The following is a 21,025-nucleotide window of genomic DNA, read 5'->3' as shown; positions in this document are numbered from 1 at the left end:
GTTTGCATGTACTAAAAAATCTCTGTTGTTTCTTGCTGTTTTGTTTAGTTCGGTTTGCGTGTGTTGCTTATGTAAACAAACTAATATTATAATAAAATGCCGTACGATCGTTATTAAAAATACATGATGGATGAAAACAAACCAATAGTATACATAACACAAGCAATTAGAACAATACATAATAGTACGAGTACATCAACTTCGATTAATTCACAACTTCCTGGGTTGAAAGAAACAAGGAATGGAAACAACAATACTAAACGGTAAAACATATAACAGAGAACAGCTAACATAACGCTAATGGTTCTCGTGTCTCAATCTGCCACCTGTGCCACACGCAGGAGCTCGAGTGTCCCGGCGGGGACGATGGTGCACGAAATTGCGATCATCAATAATGGTGCCAAAGACTTGGTGCTCTCAAACTTGAATCACACTTTGTCACAACTTCGCACAACTAACCAGCAAGTGCACTGGGTCGTCCAAGTAATAAACCTTACGTGAGTAAGGGTCGATCCCACGGAGATTGTTGGCTTGAAGCAAGCTATGGTCACTTTGTAAATCTCAGTCAGACGGATTCAGATGGTTATAGAGAATTGATAATTAAAACATAATTAAGATATAAACTAGGATAGAGATACTTATGTAATTCATTGGTGAGAATTTCAGATAAGCGTATAGAGATGCTTTCGTTCCTCCTGAACCTCTGCTTTCCTGCTGTCTTCATCCAATCATTCCTACTCCCTTCCATGGCAAGCTTATGCAGGGCATCACCATTGTCAATGGCTACATCCCGTCCTCTCAGTGAAAATGGTCCAAAATGCGCTGTCACCGCATGCCTATTCATCTGTCGGTTCTTGATCATACTGGAATAGGATTCAGTCATCCTTTTGCGTCTGTCACTACGCCCAGCACTCGCGAGTTTGAAGCTCGTCACAGCCATCCCTTCCCGGATCCTACTCGGAATACCACAGACAAGGTTTAGACTTTCCGGATCTCAAGAATGGCCGCCAATAATTCTAGCCTATACCACGAAGACTCTGATCTCATGGAATGGAAGACTCGGTTGTCAGACGAGGTAACCATGCGTCTTGAACCAGAAGGCTAAGAGATATACACTTAAGCGATTGCAAGTAGAATGGAGGTGGTTTTCAGGCATGCGTTCATGGGTGAGAATGATGATGAGTGTCACGGATCATCACCTTCCTCAGGTTGAAGAACAATTGTATATCTTAGATAAGAAATTGGCTTGAGTTGAATAGAAAAACAATAGTACTTTGCATTAATTTGTGAGGAACAGTAGAGCTCCACACCTTAATCTATGGTGTGTAGAAACTCTACCGTTGAAAATACATAAGTGATAATGGTCCAGGCATGGCCGAATGGCCAGCCCCCATAATGGTCTAAGATAGCATATATCTGATCAAAGATAGATCCGAAGATATAAATACAATAGTAAAAAGTCCTATTTATACTAAACTAGTTACTAGGGTTTACAAAAATGAGTAAATGATGCAGAAATCCACTTCCAGGGTCTACTTGGTGTGTGCTTGGGCTGAGCATTGAGCTTTACACGTGTAGAGACTTCTCTTGGAGTTGAACGCCAGTTTGTAACCTGTTTCTGGCGTTTAACTCCACTTTGCAACCTGTTTCTGGCGTTTAACTCCAGAATAGGGCAGGAAGCTGGCGTTGAATGCCAGTTTGCGTCATCTAAACTCGGGCAAAGTATGGACTATTATATATTGCTGGAAAGCCCTGGATGTCGACTTTCCAACGCAATTGAGAAAATCCACTTTGAGTGCAGGGAGGTCAGAATCCAACAGCATCTGCAGTCCTTCTTCAGCCTCTGAATCTGATTTTTGCTCAAGTCCCTCAATTTCAGCCAGAAAATACCTGAAATTACAGAAAAACACACAAACTCATAGTAAAGTCCAGAAATGTGATTTTTATTTAAGAACTAATAAAAATATACTAAAAACTAACTAAATCATACTGAAAACCATGTAAAAACAATGCCAAAAAGCATATAAATTATCCGCTCATCACAACACCAAACTTAAATTGTTGCTTGCCCCCAAGCAACTGAAAATCAAATAGGATAAAAAGAAGAGAATATACTATAAATTCTAAAATATCAATGAAACTTAGCTCCAATCAGATGAGCGGGACTAGTAGTTTTTTGCCTCTTGAATAGTTTTGGCATCTCACTTTATCCATTGAAGTTCAGAATGATTGGCATCTATAGGAACTTACAGGATGATTCCTCTATAGTACTGTTGGATGATTCCTTCAATCCATTCAGACTCTGAGATATCATATTGACTTGCTGAGTCAATATTTTATTCTGAGCCAATATGACATTCAGAGTATCAATTTCAAGAACTCCCTTCCTCAGTGGCGTCCCATTACTCACAGGATTCTTTTCAGAAGTGTACATGAACTGGTTATTTGCAACCATGTCAATGAGTTCCTGAGCTTTTGTAGGCATTTTCTTTAGGTGAATGGATCCACCTGTAGAATGGTCCAATGACATCTTAGATAATTCAGACAGACCATCATAGAATATATCCAGGATGGTCCATTCTGAAAGCATGTCAGAAGGACACTTTTTGGTCAGTTGCTTGTATCTCTCCCAAGCTTCATAGAGGGATTCACCTTCTTTCTGTCTGAAGGTTTGAACGTCCACTCTAAGCTTACTAAGCTTTTGAGGAGGAAAGAACTTGGCTAAGAAAGTCGTGACCAGCTTATCCTAAGAGTTCAGGCTATCCTTAGGTTGAGAGTCCAACCATATTCTAACTATGTCTCTTACAGCAAACGGGAAAAGCATAAGCCTGTAGACCTCGGAGTCAACCCCATTGGTCTTAACAGTATCACAGATCTGCAAGAATTCAGTTAAGAACTGAAAAGGATCTTCTGATGGAAGTCCATGAAACTTGCAATTCTGTTGCATCAGAGAAACTAATTGAGGCTTTAGCTCAAAATTGTTTGCTCCAATGGCAGGGATTGAGATGCTTCTTCCATATAAATTGGAATTTGGTGCAGTAAAGTCACCAAACATCTTCCTTGCATTGTTATTATTTTCGGCCATGTCTCCTTCTTTTTTGAAAATTTCTGTCAGATTTTCTCCAGAGAGTTGTGCTTTAGCTTCCCTTAGCTTCCTCTTCAGATTCCTTTCAGGTTCAGGATCAGTCTCAACAAGAATGTTCTTATCCTTGTTCCTGCTCATATGAAAAAGAAGAAAACAGAAAAAAATATGGAATCCTCTATGTCACAGTATAGAGATTCCTTTATGTGAGTAGAAGAAGAGGAGAATAGAAGAAGGAGAAGAGAAAAATTTGAAAATTAATTAAAATAAAATAAAAATATTTTTGTTTTTGTTTTAAATATTAATTAGAACTCGAACATTAAAAAGAGAAATTAAATTAAATTAAAATTTAAAACAATTAGTTAATTAAAAAGAATTTTGAAAAAGGAGAAGGTGATTTTCGAAAATTAGAGAAAGAGAATTAGTTAGGTAGTTTTGAAAAAGATATGATTGAAATAGTAAACTTTTAAAATCAAATAAAAAGTTAAGTGGTTAATTGAAAAAGATTTGAAAATCAAATTTTGAAAAGATAAGAAGTTAGAAAAGATTTTGAAATTAATTTTTGAAAAAGATGTGATTGAAATTTATTTTGAAAAAGATTTGAAAAAGAAATTTAAAAAGATTTGATTTTGAAAATTAAAGTTGATTACTTGACTAACAAGAAACTAAAAAGATATGATTTAAAATTTAAAGATTGAGCCTTTCTTAATAGGCAAGTAACAACTTAAAAATTTTTTGAATCAATCACATTAATTGTTAGTAATGATTTTGGAAACATGAAATAAAAATAAGAAAAAGATTTTGAAAATTGATTTTAAAAATTTTCAAAAATTATGAAAGAAAAATGAAAAAGATTTGAATTTTGAAAAAGATTTGAAAAAGATAGAATTTTTAAATTGAAAATTTGATTTGACTCATAAGAAACAATTAAATTTTAAAAACTTTTGACTAGATCAAATCAAATTTTCGAAAATTTATGAGAAAATAAGGGAAATATATATTTTTTTTATTTTTGAATTTTTAATAAAGAAAGAGAAAAACACAAAAAACACACAAGACATAAAAAATTATGAATCAAAACAAGAAAAATATGCAAGAACACTTTGAATATCAAGATGAACACCAAGAACACTTTGAAGATCATGATGAACATCAAGAACTTATTTTTGAAAATTTTTAAGAAAAGAAAAATATGCAAGACACCAAACTTAAAAATTTTTATTCTCTAGACACTAACAAATTGAAAATGCATATGAAAAACAAGAAAAGACACAAAACATAAAAATACAAAGATCAAACAAAGAAAATCATCAAGAACAACTTGAAGATTATGAAGAACACCATGCATGAGTTTCGAAAATTAAAGAAAATTATAAAAGCATGCAATTGACACCAAACTTAAAATTTGATACTAGACTCAAACAAGAAACATCAAATTATTTTTTTGATTTTATGATTTTATTAAAAATTTTTTTTTGGTTTTTTTTTTCGAAAATTAATTGGAAAAAGAAAAATAAGGATTTCAAAAATTTTTAATATGAATTCCAGGAATCATGCAATATTAGTCTAAAACTCCGGTCCAGGAATTAGACATGGCTTACTAGCCAGCCAAGCTTTCAGTGAAAGCTCCGGTCCAAAACACTAGACATGGCCAATAGCTAGCCAAGCTTTAGCAGACATTGCCTACCTCCCATGTATACAACAACTGTGTGTAACTGCCAAATGGGTGAAGATCAACAAGCTCTTGTGATGATAAGTTGAAACCTCGATCCAAAAGATTAGACATGGCTTACAGCCAGCCAGGATTCAACAAATCATCATGAAACACTAGAATTCATTCTTAAAAATTCTGAAGAAAAAATATATTTTTGAAAATATTTATTTATTTATTTATTTATTTCATTTTTTCAAAAATAAGAACAATAAAAACAAAAAGGTTAAAATCAAAATAAAACTACCTAATCTGAGCAACAAGATGAACCGTCAGTTGTCCAAACTCGAACAATCCCCGGCAATGGCGCCAAAAACTTGGTGCACGAAATTGCGATCATCAACAATGGCGCCAAAGACTTGGTGCTTTCAAACGTGAATCACACTTTGTCACAACTTCGCACAACTAACCAGCAAGTGCACTGGGTCGTCCAAGTAATAAACCTTACGTGAGTAAGGGTCGATCCCACAGAGATTGTCGGCTTGAAGCAAGCTATGGTCACTTTGTAAATCTCAGTCAGGCGGATTCAGATGGTTATAGAGAATTGATAATTAAAACATAATTAAGATATAAACTAGGATAGAGATACTTATGTAATTCATTGGTGAGAATTTCAGATAAGCGTATAGAGATGCTTTCGTTCCTCCTGAACCTCTGCTTTGCTGTCTTCATCCAATCATTCCTACTCCCTTCCATGGCAAGCTTATGCAGGGCATCACTGTTGTCAATGGCTACATCCCGTCCTCTCAGTGAAAATAGTCTAAAATGCGCTGTCACCGCACGCCTATTCATCTGTCGGTTCTCGATCATACTGGAATAGGATTCAGTCATCCTTTTGCGTCTGTCACTATGCCCAGCACTCGCGAGTTAGAAGCTCGTCACAGCCATCCCTTCCCAGATCCTACTCGGAATACCACAAACAAGGTTTAGACTTTCCGGATCTCAAGAATGGCCGCCAATAATTCTAGCCTATACCACGAAGATTCTCATCTCATGGAATGGAAGGCTCAGTTGTCAGGCGAGGCAACATGCGTCATGAACCAGAAGGCTAAGAGATATGCACTTAAGCGATTGCAAGTAGAACGGAGGTGGTTGTCAGGCACGCGTTCATGGGTGAGAATGATGATGAGTGTCACGGATCATCACCTTCCTCAGGTTGAAGAACAAGTGTATATCTTAGATAAGAAATAGGCTTGAGTTGAATAGAAAAATAATAGTACTTTGCATTAATTCGTGAGGAACAGCAGAGCTCCACACCTTAATCTATGGTGTGTAGAAACTCTACCGTTGAAAATACATAAGTGATAATGGTCCAGGCATGGCCGAATGGCCAGCCCCCATAATGGTCTAAGATAGCATATATCTGATCAAAGATAGATCTGAAGATATAAATACAATAGTAAAAAGTCCTATTTATAATAAACTAGTTACTAGGGTTTACAGAAATGAGTAAATGATGCAGAAATCCACTTCCGGGGCCCACTTGGTATGTGCTTGGGCTGAGCATTGAGCTTTACACGTGTAGAGACTTCTCTTGGAGTTGAACGCCAGTTTGTAACCTGTTTCTGGCGTTTAACTCCACTTTGCAACCTGTTTCTGGCGTTTAACTCCAGAATAGGACAGAAAGCTGGCGTTGAATGCCAGTTTGCGTCATCTAAACTCGAGTAAAGTATGGACCATTATATATTGCTGGAAAGCCCTGGATGTCTACTTTCCAACGCAATTGAGAACTTGCCATTTGGAGTTCTGTAGCTCTCGAAAATCTACTTTGAGTGCAGGGAGGTCAGAATCCAACAGCATTTGCAGTCCTTCTTCAGCCTCTGAATCTGATTTTTGCTCAAGTCCCTTAATTTCAGCCAGAAAATATTTGAAATCACAGAAAAACACACAAACTCATAGTAAAGTCCAGAAATGTGATTTTTATTTAAGAACTAATAAAAATATACTAAAAACTAACTAAATCATACTGAAAACCATGTAAAAGCAATGCCAAAAAGCGTATAAATTATCCGCTCATCAGACGACCATGATGTCCCTCGTCCTGGTCCATGCTAGCATCAACCCCAGTGTAAGAAAGCCGTTGGCCCTGCATCTACATAGCATCGTATGGTTGGAGTGCAGAGCGAGCTGTGTCACCGATGGAGGCAGATCTCCTCCCCGCAAGCGCATGCTATGTGTCAGTGTCAGAGCGGGGCAGGGCGAGTGCAAGATCTGTTGGTGTATGCGGGGATGCTTGCTGAGGGATGAAATGGTCCAAACCATCGAAAAATGAAGAGAAATTTTTCCATCCAACTCTGTCCATAGAATCAATTAAGTCCTGCGTACCTCCCTGTGATGAACCGCCAACCTCGTAGCTACTCTGATATGGCATAAATTGCTGAATGGAGGATGGCTGGGTAGGCTCCACTGGTACAAAAGGTTGTGGGTAGTAGTAGTCCCCGGGAACTAGAGGTCCCTGTGATGGAGCACGGTAACCAATTTCTGGCTCAAAACCGGGTCGGTCTTCCTCCGGTAAATCAGGCCTATCCTCCCCAGGGTTAGCATGATCTTGAACTCTGCCTCTGCGAGGACGGTGACGACGATGGTCTCAGGGAACCGGCGGCAAAATAACCACGAGGCCACTTCCATACTCTGCTGGCGCGCCTGCGGGGACAACCTCCTGCCGCGGATCATGCAATGCATCAGGGGCAGATAAAAACCTCCTAGTTCTGTCGGAATACCACCTATAGTAATCTTGGCTGGGATGCAATGTATCTGCATGATCAATGCGCAGCCTGTATGCATCAGTGCGCCAGTTTGCCCATACCTCAAACCACTCCGATAGTCAAACCGGCCACCATCCGTCATCATTGCGGGCCGACTGTCGATGGAAGGTATCAATATTAAGTGGAGGGTTTGGAGGTCCTTACTTTCCCCCAAATTGACGCAACACTCGGTTAACATTTAGGATCTCAATCCACCTAAAAAATATGAGAGGCACAACGACGGTATAAAAATCTCCATGTGGGTGGCCGAGGAATTCAGCCGGAACTCTAGAGAGAATCCGGGGGTCCATGTACGGTTGCCAAACAAACTACATATAAAAGAAACCCCGTCACTAAAAGCATATATGCAGTTCTTGGTAATATATTAATAACAACCAGCACCAACCTCATCCACCTGCAAATTGTCCAACCTCAGACGGTGCCTCAATAAGCGCTGCTCAGCATAGTCATTTTGTCCTTTTTTCCCTGCCCACCTGTTGGACAACGACAAACTTAAAAAAAAAATTTCCAACCGCAAACTATATCTGATAAAAGTCACAAAGTGGGAAGACATATACCATACCTCGTGGCTAAAGGAAAACTATACGGTGTCGTGACATTTGGTGCCCAGAAAGGTAATCTGTAGTATATCCACGACATGTGCAACGTATGACAACCGACCATACCCTCAACACTGTAATCTGTTGCTAGGCACATAGCATGATATAACCAACAGAGGACGGTGCTAACCCAACTGTAGGTGCAGATGGCTTCATAGTCAGCCAGTAACGGCAGATATCGAACATACACCGTGTTGGCCTTGTCTGGAAGAAGCACGCCTCCCAACAAGTAAAGTATTTAACACTATGCATACTGCATGAGGCCATTATCTTCTAACTCAAGCGGCATCTGCTGAAGACGAGTTCTGAGCCACTTCAGCTTGATGTTGAACTTCGTTGTGCCTATGTGGCCGGCGGGAACCTCACCTAGAAGTTCATGACACCATTCCCAAATATCTCTTTGGTGAAACTTGCTCTATGACCTCAAAGTACCACTAACAGGCTGACCATCAATAGGTAACCCTAACTGCATTGCTACATCCTCCAGGGTTATCATACACTCACCCCATGAGAGGTGAAATGTGTGTGTCTCTGGTCGCCATCATTCGACAAAAGCACTAGTAAGTGGATTGTCGTACTCGAAGCGCTTGATCAAAGGGGCGTGGTAAAATCTGGTGCGTCTCAGATAAGGCTCAAGCCTCTACCGCCTAATTTCCATGCTTGGATCTGCAGGATCTAACATGTAAACATCGATGAGCGTGCCATGAGGAGTAAGAACACATGTCGGCTGCAACATAAGGTAACAAGAAATACAATAGTTTAAAATACTATAACAAATTTTTAAACATGGGAAAAATTATTTCTAACAATCGCTAACAACAATCAGCTTAATGACGTAAACTAACCTTATGGAATAAATGTGCTGCTATATGATGTTCGTCCAACCAGTTCAAGTTCTCCTCCACGTTAACCCCTCCCCCACTCATATTAAAAGAATTTTTTTTCCAGCACTGCCCTCCCACCTCCTCCTAGCTTCCTTTTACCACTTATACAATTTTTTTTACCACATGTTCCTTTCAACCGTGCATGAGGTCCCCTCCCCACAATTCTTTTATAATGGTCTTGGCTCCCTTTCCAAGTATCTTCTGCCTCCCAACACAGCCAATGCATGTGAGGTACGGTTTCTGCTGCTGCTACTTTGACCACCATTTCGTGGGCGCCACACACGAAGCCCTCCAATTCGTGGTCGCCGCTAGCAGATTGGTCCTCTTCGCATACGCTGGCCCTGAGATGCACCACTTCGTGTACGCCGTCCTTGGGTTGCTCCATTTCATTGATGGCAGCAACAAAATGGTTAAAGGCTGCTGTGACTGCGCCATTTCGTTGGCGAACCCCTGATATGACGCCAAATTCCATTTCGCGTGCGCCAGGAAGGAATTGGCCCTGCGTATTTCAGGATCATTTTCAAGGGGTGCGTATTCTGGGAATAAAAGTTTTTCAGATATTTAATTATATAAAAAAGCCTTTATTTTGAGTGATAAATAATTTGTATAACAATGTGACACCTGACAATAGTGATAAGACGCTAACTTTTTTTTTATAATTAATGGTAACTAAGTATAATTTAACGTAAAAATATTTTTGTAATTTTAATTTTAAAGAACAATACAAGAAAACAATATGAGGGGAAGGGGGAAAGCGTCTTCGCAGCACTGAGAGGCCCCTACATCAACGGCGGCAGTGATCAATTGTAGTCCAGCCTCGGTACTACTGGTATGACATTGGAAAAATTTTCCTTTTTCTTGAGATTTGTATGACTGTATAGTAACTTTAACAGCCTTTGGTAGTTTATCAATGAGTTTGGTGCTTATACAAGTGTGAACGAAAGGAAAAAAATGTATTTGTTGCATACAAGAGGATCCCGTTTTGGTTGTCCAGATACAATTAATATGAAGGCAATAGATGCTCACTGTCCAGGTAGAATACTTGTCTAAGAAATCTATTAGACTAGTCATTAGTTAACCTATGTAAAATTCCCTAAATAAAAGGCGCATAGATCGCAGAGGTATGTGGCGGGGCTTCTTCGGCGGCACAGAAAAATAATCACCATTGTCTTCCACAAGTTTTCTTGAATAACAACTTTCCTGAAGTATCATAAAAACACACAGTAATTTTACGAATTTTTTTATTTAAATTAAATAAATATAAAATTTATAAAAATACATAAAGCACTGTAATTACATAAATACACAATTGGCCACATTTCGGCTACGGAAAGTTTCAAAAATTACACACATCTCCGAGATTCTAATGTGTGTCAGAAGAGTTAAATGGAATCTCATGTCCGAGATACATGCAAAAATAGAATATGAACTCAGTACTAAGACGAATTGGTGACTTAATACTCGAGATGTACTCATCTAATTTAATTCAAATAAGTTTAAATTTTAAAATTATAAAAATATTTTATTTAAAATTTAGATGATTATAATTTAAATTAATAATTTAATTTAATTCAATAAAAATAAATATATTTGTACAACAATACAAGTATTAGAAATCAATATATTCATGCAGTTAAGGTGATCTTCAACTTATCAAATGTATTCATGCAGTCCTCACTCAACTTAAAATAATCATAAATAATTTAGTTATAAATAATCAAATATACGAGTATAAATAAATATAATAATTTGCCAGTACTCATAAATACTCAGTATAATAATACGAGTATATTCAATTAATAATTTCAATAAAAACAAATATACATGTTCATGCACTAGACTATAATTTAGCCAGGCCTAAAATGAATAAAGTCCAACAAACAGACGTCATTCGATCTACGCTTACCCGACCTCATAGAGGTCGGACACAGCAACATAAGTTCGGTCTCACTTATCTAATTAAGTAACTGACTTCTAAGATATCTCCTATTTATCTAGAAGGAATTTCTCAACAACTCCCAAGATAAAGGAAACGGTTATCCACCAACAAAGGTGGAACTAATCCAAAAGGTGGTAATTTATTCTACTATAAATACACTAACACCCCTTAGGTATATTCACGTTCTAATCTACTAAAAACATGCCTAAAATTCTTGCTAACTTAAGCATCGGAGTCTCTTGCAGGTACCACCCCTACCTCCTCACGAGGACCTCAGACAGGCGGCCCTTCGGCATCAACAAGTCGGACGCTGCCACACAAAGAGATCTGGACCTCACGTTCATATCCAAATTAACGTTTCAATTAACCCTCGGAATATTGGCGCTGTTGCCGGGGATCTAGAGTTGAACCCTTGATAATGGTGGATGATTAACATTTAGAAGGACGGATTTTGTCCAACTTCAGATAAAAAAATGGAGATCCCTTGAAAAACGAGTTACAACGACGAAGAGAATCGGGGAGCCAACTTCGAAAAGAATTGCACAACGAAAGAGATATTGAAGATAAACTAAAAGAACTAGAATTCGAGTCAAGGGAAAAAGAAAGTCGGGATGACAAAGACCTAGTCTTCATTGGAGGGGATGATCTTTTCTCTAAAGAGGTCATGCGTGCAACGGTCCCAAGAAATTTCTATCATCCCAACATGGATTCCTATGATGGATCTACTGATCCACATAATCATCGCAGCAACTTAAAAAAAAGTCTACCAGGTCGGGGAAGACTGTACAAAATCCGACCTTTTTTAGGGCTCACAAACAAAAGTCTGACCTCTTTTAAAGGTTAGACTCTACAATGAGGTCGAAAATCTCTAAACTTACAAAGAAAATTTTGACCTCTTTTACAGCTCATAAAGAAAAGTTCGACCTCTTTTAAAAGTCAGACTCTACAATGAGGTTAAGAACCTCCAAAACATACAAAGAAAATTCTGACCTCTTTGTTTGAAAGGCTTATTATGATATGCCAAGCATTCATCCCGATCTCATGAACCACAAGCTAGCTGTATACCCGGATGTCCAACCTGTACAATAGAGGTGACAAAAACTCAGCCCTAAAAGAGCACAAGTCATAAAAATAGGTCCAAGTAGTCCTAGAAGCTAGGTTTAGATCCCTTATGGTTAGCCAATGTGGTATTGGTAAGAAATCATAATAAAAAATGTTGAAGTATGTCCCGATTTCAAATTTGAAGGGGTTTTCGATGAAATCTACAGTGGCATCTGTAGAAATTATCTGGGGACAAGGTCACTGACAAAGAAGATGCTATGAGCCGACTTTTATTGGCCGACTTTACAAAAAAGATGTGACCGACTTTGAGAATAAGTGCATTCCCTGTTAGTTACATGAAAATTCTCACGCGGCATCTCCAGAAGAAGCTCATTAGCATCACCCCCTATGACCCTTTGCAAAATGGAGTTTAGACTTGCTCGAACTATTTCCTCAAACACTGAGACAAGTGAAATACCTCATAATAAGGGCATAAATGCTACAATAAAATGTTTAGCTTAAGCAACCCCGAAAGCAAAGAAGTCAGCACGTTAGAGCTCAGGTTAAAACCATAGACACATTGGACAACTGCACAAATAGGAATCATCCTACCTACCCTCTTACGACATTGAATCAATAACCTCAACTGAGGCAAATAAAGTAAGCCAAAAAGAAAAATCCGACCTCTTGTAGAGCTCACAAAAAAAATCCGACCTCTTTTAAGAGTCAGACTTTACAATATGGTCAAATAACCTGAGAGCTTACAAAGAAAAGTCCGATCTCTTTCTTGAAGTACGACTTTAAGAACCAGATTCCAAGCAAAAATAGCCATGAGAAGGTCATACGAAGAAGTTTTTCAACTGGCGACCTCGTCTTGACCCGAAATGACATCGGGCCAAATTTGGACTAAGAAAAGTCGACAACAAAATGAAAAGATCCCAACAAAGTCACTTAAAACTTGAAAAAGAACTACTACAACATATCTGACTTGACAGAAGTATTCCAAACCATAAGACAGCATGGGATGAGGCTAAATCCTACAAAGTTCACCTTCACCGTAGAAGCAGGAATATTTCTGGGATTCATGCTCACTCAAAGGGGACATTGAAGCTAACCCGACCTACTTGAAAGGAGGTTAAACAATTAAATAGTATACTTGCAGCTCTAACTTTGTTCTACTATGAAAGAGTTACAAATTCACATGGACCTAGAAATTTGAACAAGTCTTCCAAGAATTCATAAAATTCTTGTCTTATCCTTCAATTCTTACCCGACCTGAAACGGGAGAAGAGCCCGTTCTATATTTAGCTGTGACTGACAAAGGAAAAAAGCTCGCCTACTTTATCAATAAGGTACTACAAAGAGCTTAGCTCAATTATTAGAAAATTCTACAAGTTGCATATGCTTTGGTCCTGGCATACCGGAGGTTGTGTCTCCACTTTCAAGCTCACACCATCAAAGCCCTAACTATTCAACTCATGAAGTATATCCTCCAAAAAATAAATATTATAGGGTAGATGTTACAGTAGGCTATGGAGCTGTCCGAATTTGATTTAAAGTACGAAACTCGGATAGTCATCAAGTCGCAATACTTGGCCGACCTCCTTGCGGAATATACTGAGGAGCAAAAAGGGGATCCATGACTGGGAGGTGGATCATTAAACAAAGCTAGTAGTGGGACAGGGATAATCCTCAAGAATGAAAAAAGAAAGGTCAATCATATAAGCTGAGAGCAGGATGGCCGAGCTTATGCCGTCTCCAAACTAGCCAGTACAACAAACAGACATTGTCCGATCTACCCCTAATCGACCTCATAGAGGTCGGACATAGCAACATCAGTTCGGTCCCAGTTATCTAAATAAGTAACTGACTTTTAAGATTCTCCTATTTATCTAGAAGGAAGATCTCAACAACTCTCAAGTAAAGAGAACGGTTATCCACCAACAAAGGTGGAACTACTCCAAAAGATGGTTATCTATTTACTATAAATACAGTGATACCTCTCACGTATATTCACCGTCTAATCTACTAAAAACCTGCCTAAAGGCCTTACTAATTTAAGCATCGAAGTCTCTTGCAGGTGCCACCCCCTACCTCCTCACGAGGAACTCGGACAGGCAGCCCTTCGACATCAACAAGTCGGACGCTGCCACACAAATGGATCTGAACCTCACGTTTAGGCCCAAATCAACGTTTTAGGTAACCCTCGAAACAATCATTGGAACCTAAAGAAAACAACATACTCGTCTCCCTCACCCCCATTAAGTACTCCGTGAGTTCTTAACAATCCAATAATCAGTACTAGTTTCATTTGTACCATAATCAACTGTCGTAACACCATGATCAAGCTTATACCCACATGTTCTATCAGAAACACCACTCGAATAAAAAAATGACCGTATCTCGGATACTAGTCACCAATTCGCGCATTATGTATATCTCGGATACTAAAACTTATTCTATTTTTGCATGTATCTTGAGTACTGAAACCACATTTAACTCTTCTGACACAGATTGAGGTCTCAGTACTATGTATGTATTCAATTTTTGAAATTCTTTAGTAACAGAGATTTGGCCAATTATGTATTTATATAATTATGTTGTATTTTATGTAAAATGACAAAAACAGCCTTGGTTTAATTACAAGAAAGGTTTGTACAATTGTACTTACCATAAAACCACTCACATAATTGTTCCCCTTAAAAGGTCAAACCCGCAGAGAAATCTCCACGCGTCATATTCTGCTCCAATTCTCTTAAAAATAGCCACCTTAGCCATGAATTGAAAAACCTCCACGGACACCACCTTTAAAAAAAAAAAAAGAATTATTCTCCACATACAAGCATTTTTCTCATACAAGTTTTTACAAGTCATTTATATTCACGCGCTTCGTGCCGTTACTGCATGTTTTTCTTCTTCTTCTTGTTATTGCACGTTCTTCATCATCATCATCAACATCATCATCATCATCATCATCATCTTCTTCTTCTTCTTCTTCTTCTTCTTCTTCTTCTTCTTCTTCTTCTTCTTCTTCTTTCATTGGAATTTCTTCTCCTCCTTTTATTGTTTTGAATCCAATCAAGTGGCTGAGGTGTGGTTCAATTCAGAAGAAAAAATGTAGCATTAGAGGAAATATTTTTCTGTATTTGCAGCAAATTTGTGTGTAACACGGAGATATTTGGGTGTAACACGAAGATATTTGGGTGTATTTTAAGAATTTTGGGTGTATTTTTATTTTGATAAGTTCTGCATAATTTAAAACTCTTCCTCTTCCTCTTCCTCCTCCTCATCTTCTACTGCTTTTTTTTAATCATTATCACCATCGTCTTCTTTTTTTCTTATTCATCTTTTCCTTTTTGTTTTACCTTCTCAAGTTTCTTCTTTTTTTAGTCTCTTAACAAGAATAAAAACAAAAAAATCAAACAAAGAAGAAGAAGAAACACATAATGCTACAAAATTACTTGGAAAAAGATGAACTTATATTCATTTAACTAAAAGAAAGAAAGAAATAAGGAAAAAAAGAAAAAGAAAAAAATACAGCATTAGAGAAAATATTTTTCTATATTTGCAGCAAATTTGGGTATAATATGAAGGTATTTGGGTGTATTTTTATTCTGATAAATTTTGCATAATTCAAAACTCTTCCTCTTTCTCCTCCTCATCTTCTAATGCTTCTTCTTTTTTTTATCATCATCATCATTATCACCATCTTCTTTTTCTTTTTTTCTTATTTATCTTTTTCTTTTTGTTTTACCTTCTCAAGTTTCTTGTTTTACGGTCATAATAAGAATAAAAACAAAAAATCAAACAAAGAAGAAGAAAAAATACATAATACTGCAAAATTACTTGAAAGAGGATGAACTTACATTCATTTAACTAAAAGAAAGAAAGAAATAAGGAAAAAAGAAGAAGAAAAAAGAATGCAGCATTAGAGGAAACATTTGTCTGTATTTGCAGCAAATTTGGGTATAACACGAAGATATTTGGATGTATTTTTATTCTGATAAATTCTGCATAATTCAAAACTCTTCTTCTTCCTCCTTCTCATCTTCTACTGCTTCTTCTTCCTCATCTTCTTATTTCATTTTCTTATAATTCTTCTTGGGAGAAGAAATCAAATAAATAAAAAAATATATAATGTTGTAAAATCAATAGAAATAGGAGGAGAAAAAAAATGCAGCAATAATAACAACAATAAAAAAAACTACGATGAGGATGAAAACGCGAAGAAGAAGAAGAAGGAATGCGAAGAAAAATAAGAAGGAAGGCAAAGAAGTAGGAGAAAGAGCAGGAATAAGAACGTAGAATACAAATGTTGAAGAAAAATCATTTTTCATTTTACGTTATTCAAAGTTGAGGAAACGCGTGTTTATACGCTTTTTAAATTGAGAATTATTTTTGTTGAGTTTGGGTTGACTTGTATAAACTTATATGCTAAAAAGACTTATATATATAGTAATTCTCTAAAAAAAATATATGGCATGCCACCTACTCTACAACTCTTCACGAGTTGAATATCCCTTACGCTTTTGATGTGTGATGATCTGAGACAAGAGATACGTTTCTTGTAATGAAATTCTATCTATTATATATTTTATATATCTGCCTGTTTTCTTAATAAAAAAAAATAGAGGAATTGAAGAGTAATATATGTTGCCAAAATTACAATAATATAATATCCATCTATCAAAATTAAACTTAACGAATACATTTTTCTCTTATTTTCGTAGAATACAAATTGTGTATGAAGAGTATAATAGTACCGCATTAATACTGGCAATTATTTCATAGTTAAGCGCTACCATCTGATGAGTAGTGTTGGTAAGAAAATTTGCCGAAGGGCCTGGGTTTCTCTAAATTCTGTATATGTCTATTATTAAAATATGTTCCATCGGGCACAAGAAACCAAGGAATAGAATAATTGTATAGTATCATTTGACTATGTTTAGAGGGTGATGCGCTAGTTATTGCTTGTTGCTTGTAGTGAAGAGTTACATTAGCGTAATAACTTGGGCACCACCAAATCACAAATCAATTCCGCAAATTCTTTGACACAGCAATCATTAGCGCTATTGAAAAATATAGAAAAATCCTTTAAATTCCTAATGAAGCATTTTATTGCCTTTTCATTGAAGTACATGATGCCCGTGCGGTCAATTCCTTGAACTTCTCTTAACGAGAATAATATATAAAGCTGATAGCTACTTTGACAAGTGTAACAAATCAATTCAAGTAATATCACGCTAAGTGAATATCATTTTATGAAGATTAAAAGATTGAACGGGCATTGTTTAATTGAAATTCTAGTTAGATTTATGAAATTTTGTAAGAGCAGGAATTGGACTTGAAATAATACCAAATTATTATGCAAAGCTTATGAATAATGAAATAAGTATATAATGGATGAAGATATTAAGATTTTAGAGATATATTGTCAGAAAGGATATATTCATGTTTCATATTTTGACTCATGCATATATATTTTTACGGTAAATTGTATGTAATCAAACCCTAATTTATGAGTATTTTTTTATACGGTAATAAAAATTTTGGTGCAAAATTTATTATTCTACAGAATTATTTTTGTGTATTAATAATTTAAAATTACACAAAAGAAGCCATTATTTATTATTTGTTCATAATAACTTTACATAATTGATAAAAAATTTGTCATATCTTAAACTATTCAATATAGATATTTTATTACAACGTTACTAAAATTTTTTAGTACAACTATTAATATTTTTTAAGATTTAGTTTTTGTTAGATTAATAATTTAAAAGTACAATTTATTATTAGCAATATTTTCTAACTTAACTAAACCACTCAGTCGGTCTCGGTCAAAACCGCTCATTTTTTGTTCTCAGTGACGAAAAACAGTGAAGAACGACAAGTTGGCCTTGGTGATGACGAACCGCGATGGAGAACTGAGATGGTAGTGACGATGAACCGAGACATAAGCACTGAATAGAGATCAATGGTGTGTATGAATTTTCTGGTTTTGCAATTTTGTTGAGGATTTATTGTTCTGATATTTGGGGTTTTACAATCTTGTGTAATTTCTGCTCTTACTATGTTAGAGTTTACTTTTTTATTTTGAATTTTGCTTTATTATTTTGCATCTTGCTTTGTTAGGGTTTGTTAGTTGTTATTAGTGTTATTCTCTAATTGGAAACCAAGTACCAGCAGGTTTGGTAGTTGTTATTAGTGTTAGGGGTGTCCGCGGATCGGATCGGATTGGATATGGCCGAAAATTCGATCCGATCCGCACAATTTCCATCGGATTGGATCGGATATGATATCCGCGCTTTTTAGTGCCGGATCCGATCCGATCCGATCTGCAAATGTGCGGATCGGATTGGATCGGATATTGGATATATCCGCATAATTAAATCTTCTCTTTTTAATCATATTTTTATGTAAAAAATTCAATAAAAATATTTCTTTCACACTTTTAAACTTATTTATTCCTAAAATATTTTTAATCAAACTCTTTCTAAATAACAAAAATAAAATAATACAATATATGAATAATAATTACTAACTAAAACATACAAACAAGTAAATATAATACCAAACATATATATATTTATTTATTTTTTAATTATTATTGTGCGGATCTGCGGATCTGCGGATCGGATACGCGGATGTAGAGCAGATATCCGCGATCCGATCCGCAATTTTCGGATCGGATGCGGATATTTACCGCGGATCTGCGGATAAGATCCGATTCCTGAACACCCCTATAAATTATAGTCATTCTAAAAATGACAACTAAAAATAATGTCATACTTTAAACGTTTAGAATTCATGCAAATTCAAATCATTCTCTTGTTAAATAAGCTTTATCATTCGCTATTTATGCAATGCGGCATGATATAAAATAGTCATGCTAACAAATTAAATTGACGTTTATTCCCATCAATGACATTGCATTGACGCACCAAGAGGGTGGTAGTTTTTGAAAAAAAAATCACTATATTATAAAAATATTTTGATTTTGAAAAATTTAAAGGAAGAACATTCAAACACAATACTAATATTTGAAAATGCATTTCTAAGGCTGACATAATTCTTTAAAAATTGAAATTAAATTGAAAAAACTCAATCTCAATATATGCTTTATTTCAAAGATTTTTTAGCTGACGTAAATAGTATGGAGGGGATGGAATTTAAATTTGGCCTATAAATTTTTTTGGAAGCAATTGCTCAATAAAAAATCGAGTTCCTCCTAAAATTAACTTTACCCATATTCTATATAGTTGGTCATAATATATGAGTAGACTCAACCATTTTTTAGTAAAATAGAGTTCATTACTCATTCTTTAAACTCTTACATCCATGTAATTAGAATCCGTATCAATAATGAATTCAACTCAAGGTAGTATTTGATGGATGCGATGCATTGTAAACGGTTGCTGCAAAAGAGAATCATGTTGTAAGATTAGATAAAAAAAAAATAATTTATGAAAAAGCAAAGGAAGAATAAAAAATTAAAAAATTAGATAAAATATTTTGTCTTTAATACTTACACATGAACCTTATATATACGTGGCACTATATACAACCTTTTCTCGTAGAAAATTAATTATTAAAATTAATATCAATATCAATTTATCTGTTATTAATACACACATGGATAACAAAACTATTAACGTAAATATCATATAAATGTTAATTATGTATGATTGATAATTGAAATAATTGACAATTAGTATTGTTCCGGGGCTTACCTAGAACCGGATGGTGGTTGGGCTTGTTTGTGAGGCCCAAGCGCTAGAGGAGGGTGGTCTCCGACTTGGTTTATGTCTTGGAGCCGCCGTCCGAGTTGTGTATGTGAAAGAATAGGGGGTGGTACCTGCAAAAACATTCCGATGCCTAAGTTAGCAAGGGGGTAAGCAGGTTTATAATATTAGAACTTAGAGATACTTGAGGGGTGTCAGTGTATTTATAGTGGTGATCCAATAATCACCGTTGGAGTGGATCCACTATTGGTGGATAACCGTCCTTTTTATCTAGGGATTGTTGAGATCTCCCTTCTAGAAGTGGGTGAGAGATACTAGGAGTTAGTTGTAACTCCTTCAGGATAGGGTGCAGCGTTTTGCCCGACCTCTTAAAAGATCAGTTATGTGGTAGCTGCCTTTTTAGGATTTCTCTGTTTTTGGGCCTGGCTATGTTTTGGGTCAGGGTATGAACAGTGCCCCTGCTTGAGTCCGAGCTTTCATGAGGTCGGACTCAAGCATTCGTGGTTTCAATTTTCTTTGTCGGATACGCCGCCTTCATAAGGTCGAGTAGACGACGTGTTTCATAATTTTGAAACGTTGCATTTTTTTTGGTATACGTTATGCGGCAGTTTTCTTTGTTTTTGTGCGTGGCATTTAAAGAGGTGTGAAATGTCTCTTTTTGCCCCTTGACTCTTATAAATGCTCCACTTTTTCTCTCTTTAAACGACTTGTTTTTGGCCAAGTCTTTTTTCTAGAACTGATTTGTACAACTCGTTCTTTTCGAGTTATTTAAGGCTTGTAGGCTCTGTATGATTGGTTTTAGCACATCTTGCTTAACCAAAGAATATTTCTTGTCTTAGTTTCGTACAACTCGTTCAGTTCGAGTTGTTTTGAGGATACATGACTTGTTTTAATACAAATCACCTTTCTGAAACTTATTCTGATTTCATACGACTCGTTTTATACCGAGCTGTTTTGAAGATTGTAGTTTTGTTGCACGACTTGGTTTTTGGTACAAATTGTTTATTTTGAGACATAATTATTTCTCGATTAGATTCATGCAACTTGTTTTAGTTCGAGCAGCTTCATGACTTGTTTTAATACAAAACATTTTTTAAACTTATAGTACTGGCTTCGTATGACTTGTTTTGATACAAATTGTTTATTTCAAAACTCGTAATTATTTCTGAGTATAACCTCGTCTAGCTCGTTCGATACGAGTAGTTTTAAGGTTTTACGATTTGTTTTATTTCAAATCGTTTAATTAAAATGTGGCTATT

Source organism: Arachis ipaensis, chromosome B01, assembly GCF_000816755.2.
Source record: "Arachis ipaensis cultivar K30076 chromosome B01, Araip1.1, whole genome shotgun sequence".
NCBI lineage: Eukaryota > Viridiplantae > Streptophyta > Magnoliopsida > Fabales > Fabaceae > Arachis > Arachis ipaensis.
This window is presented reverse-complemented; position numbering follows the sequence as displayed.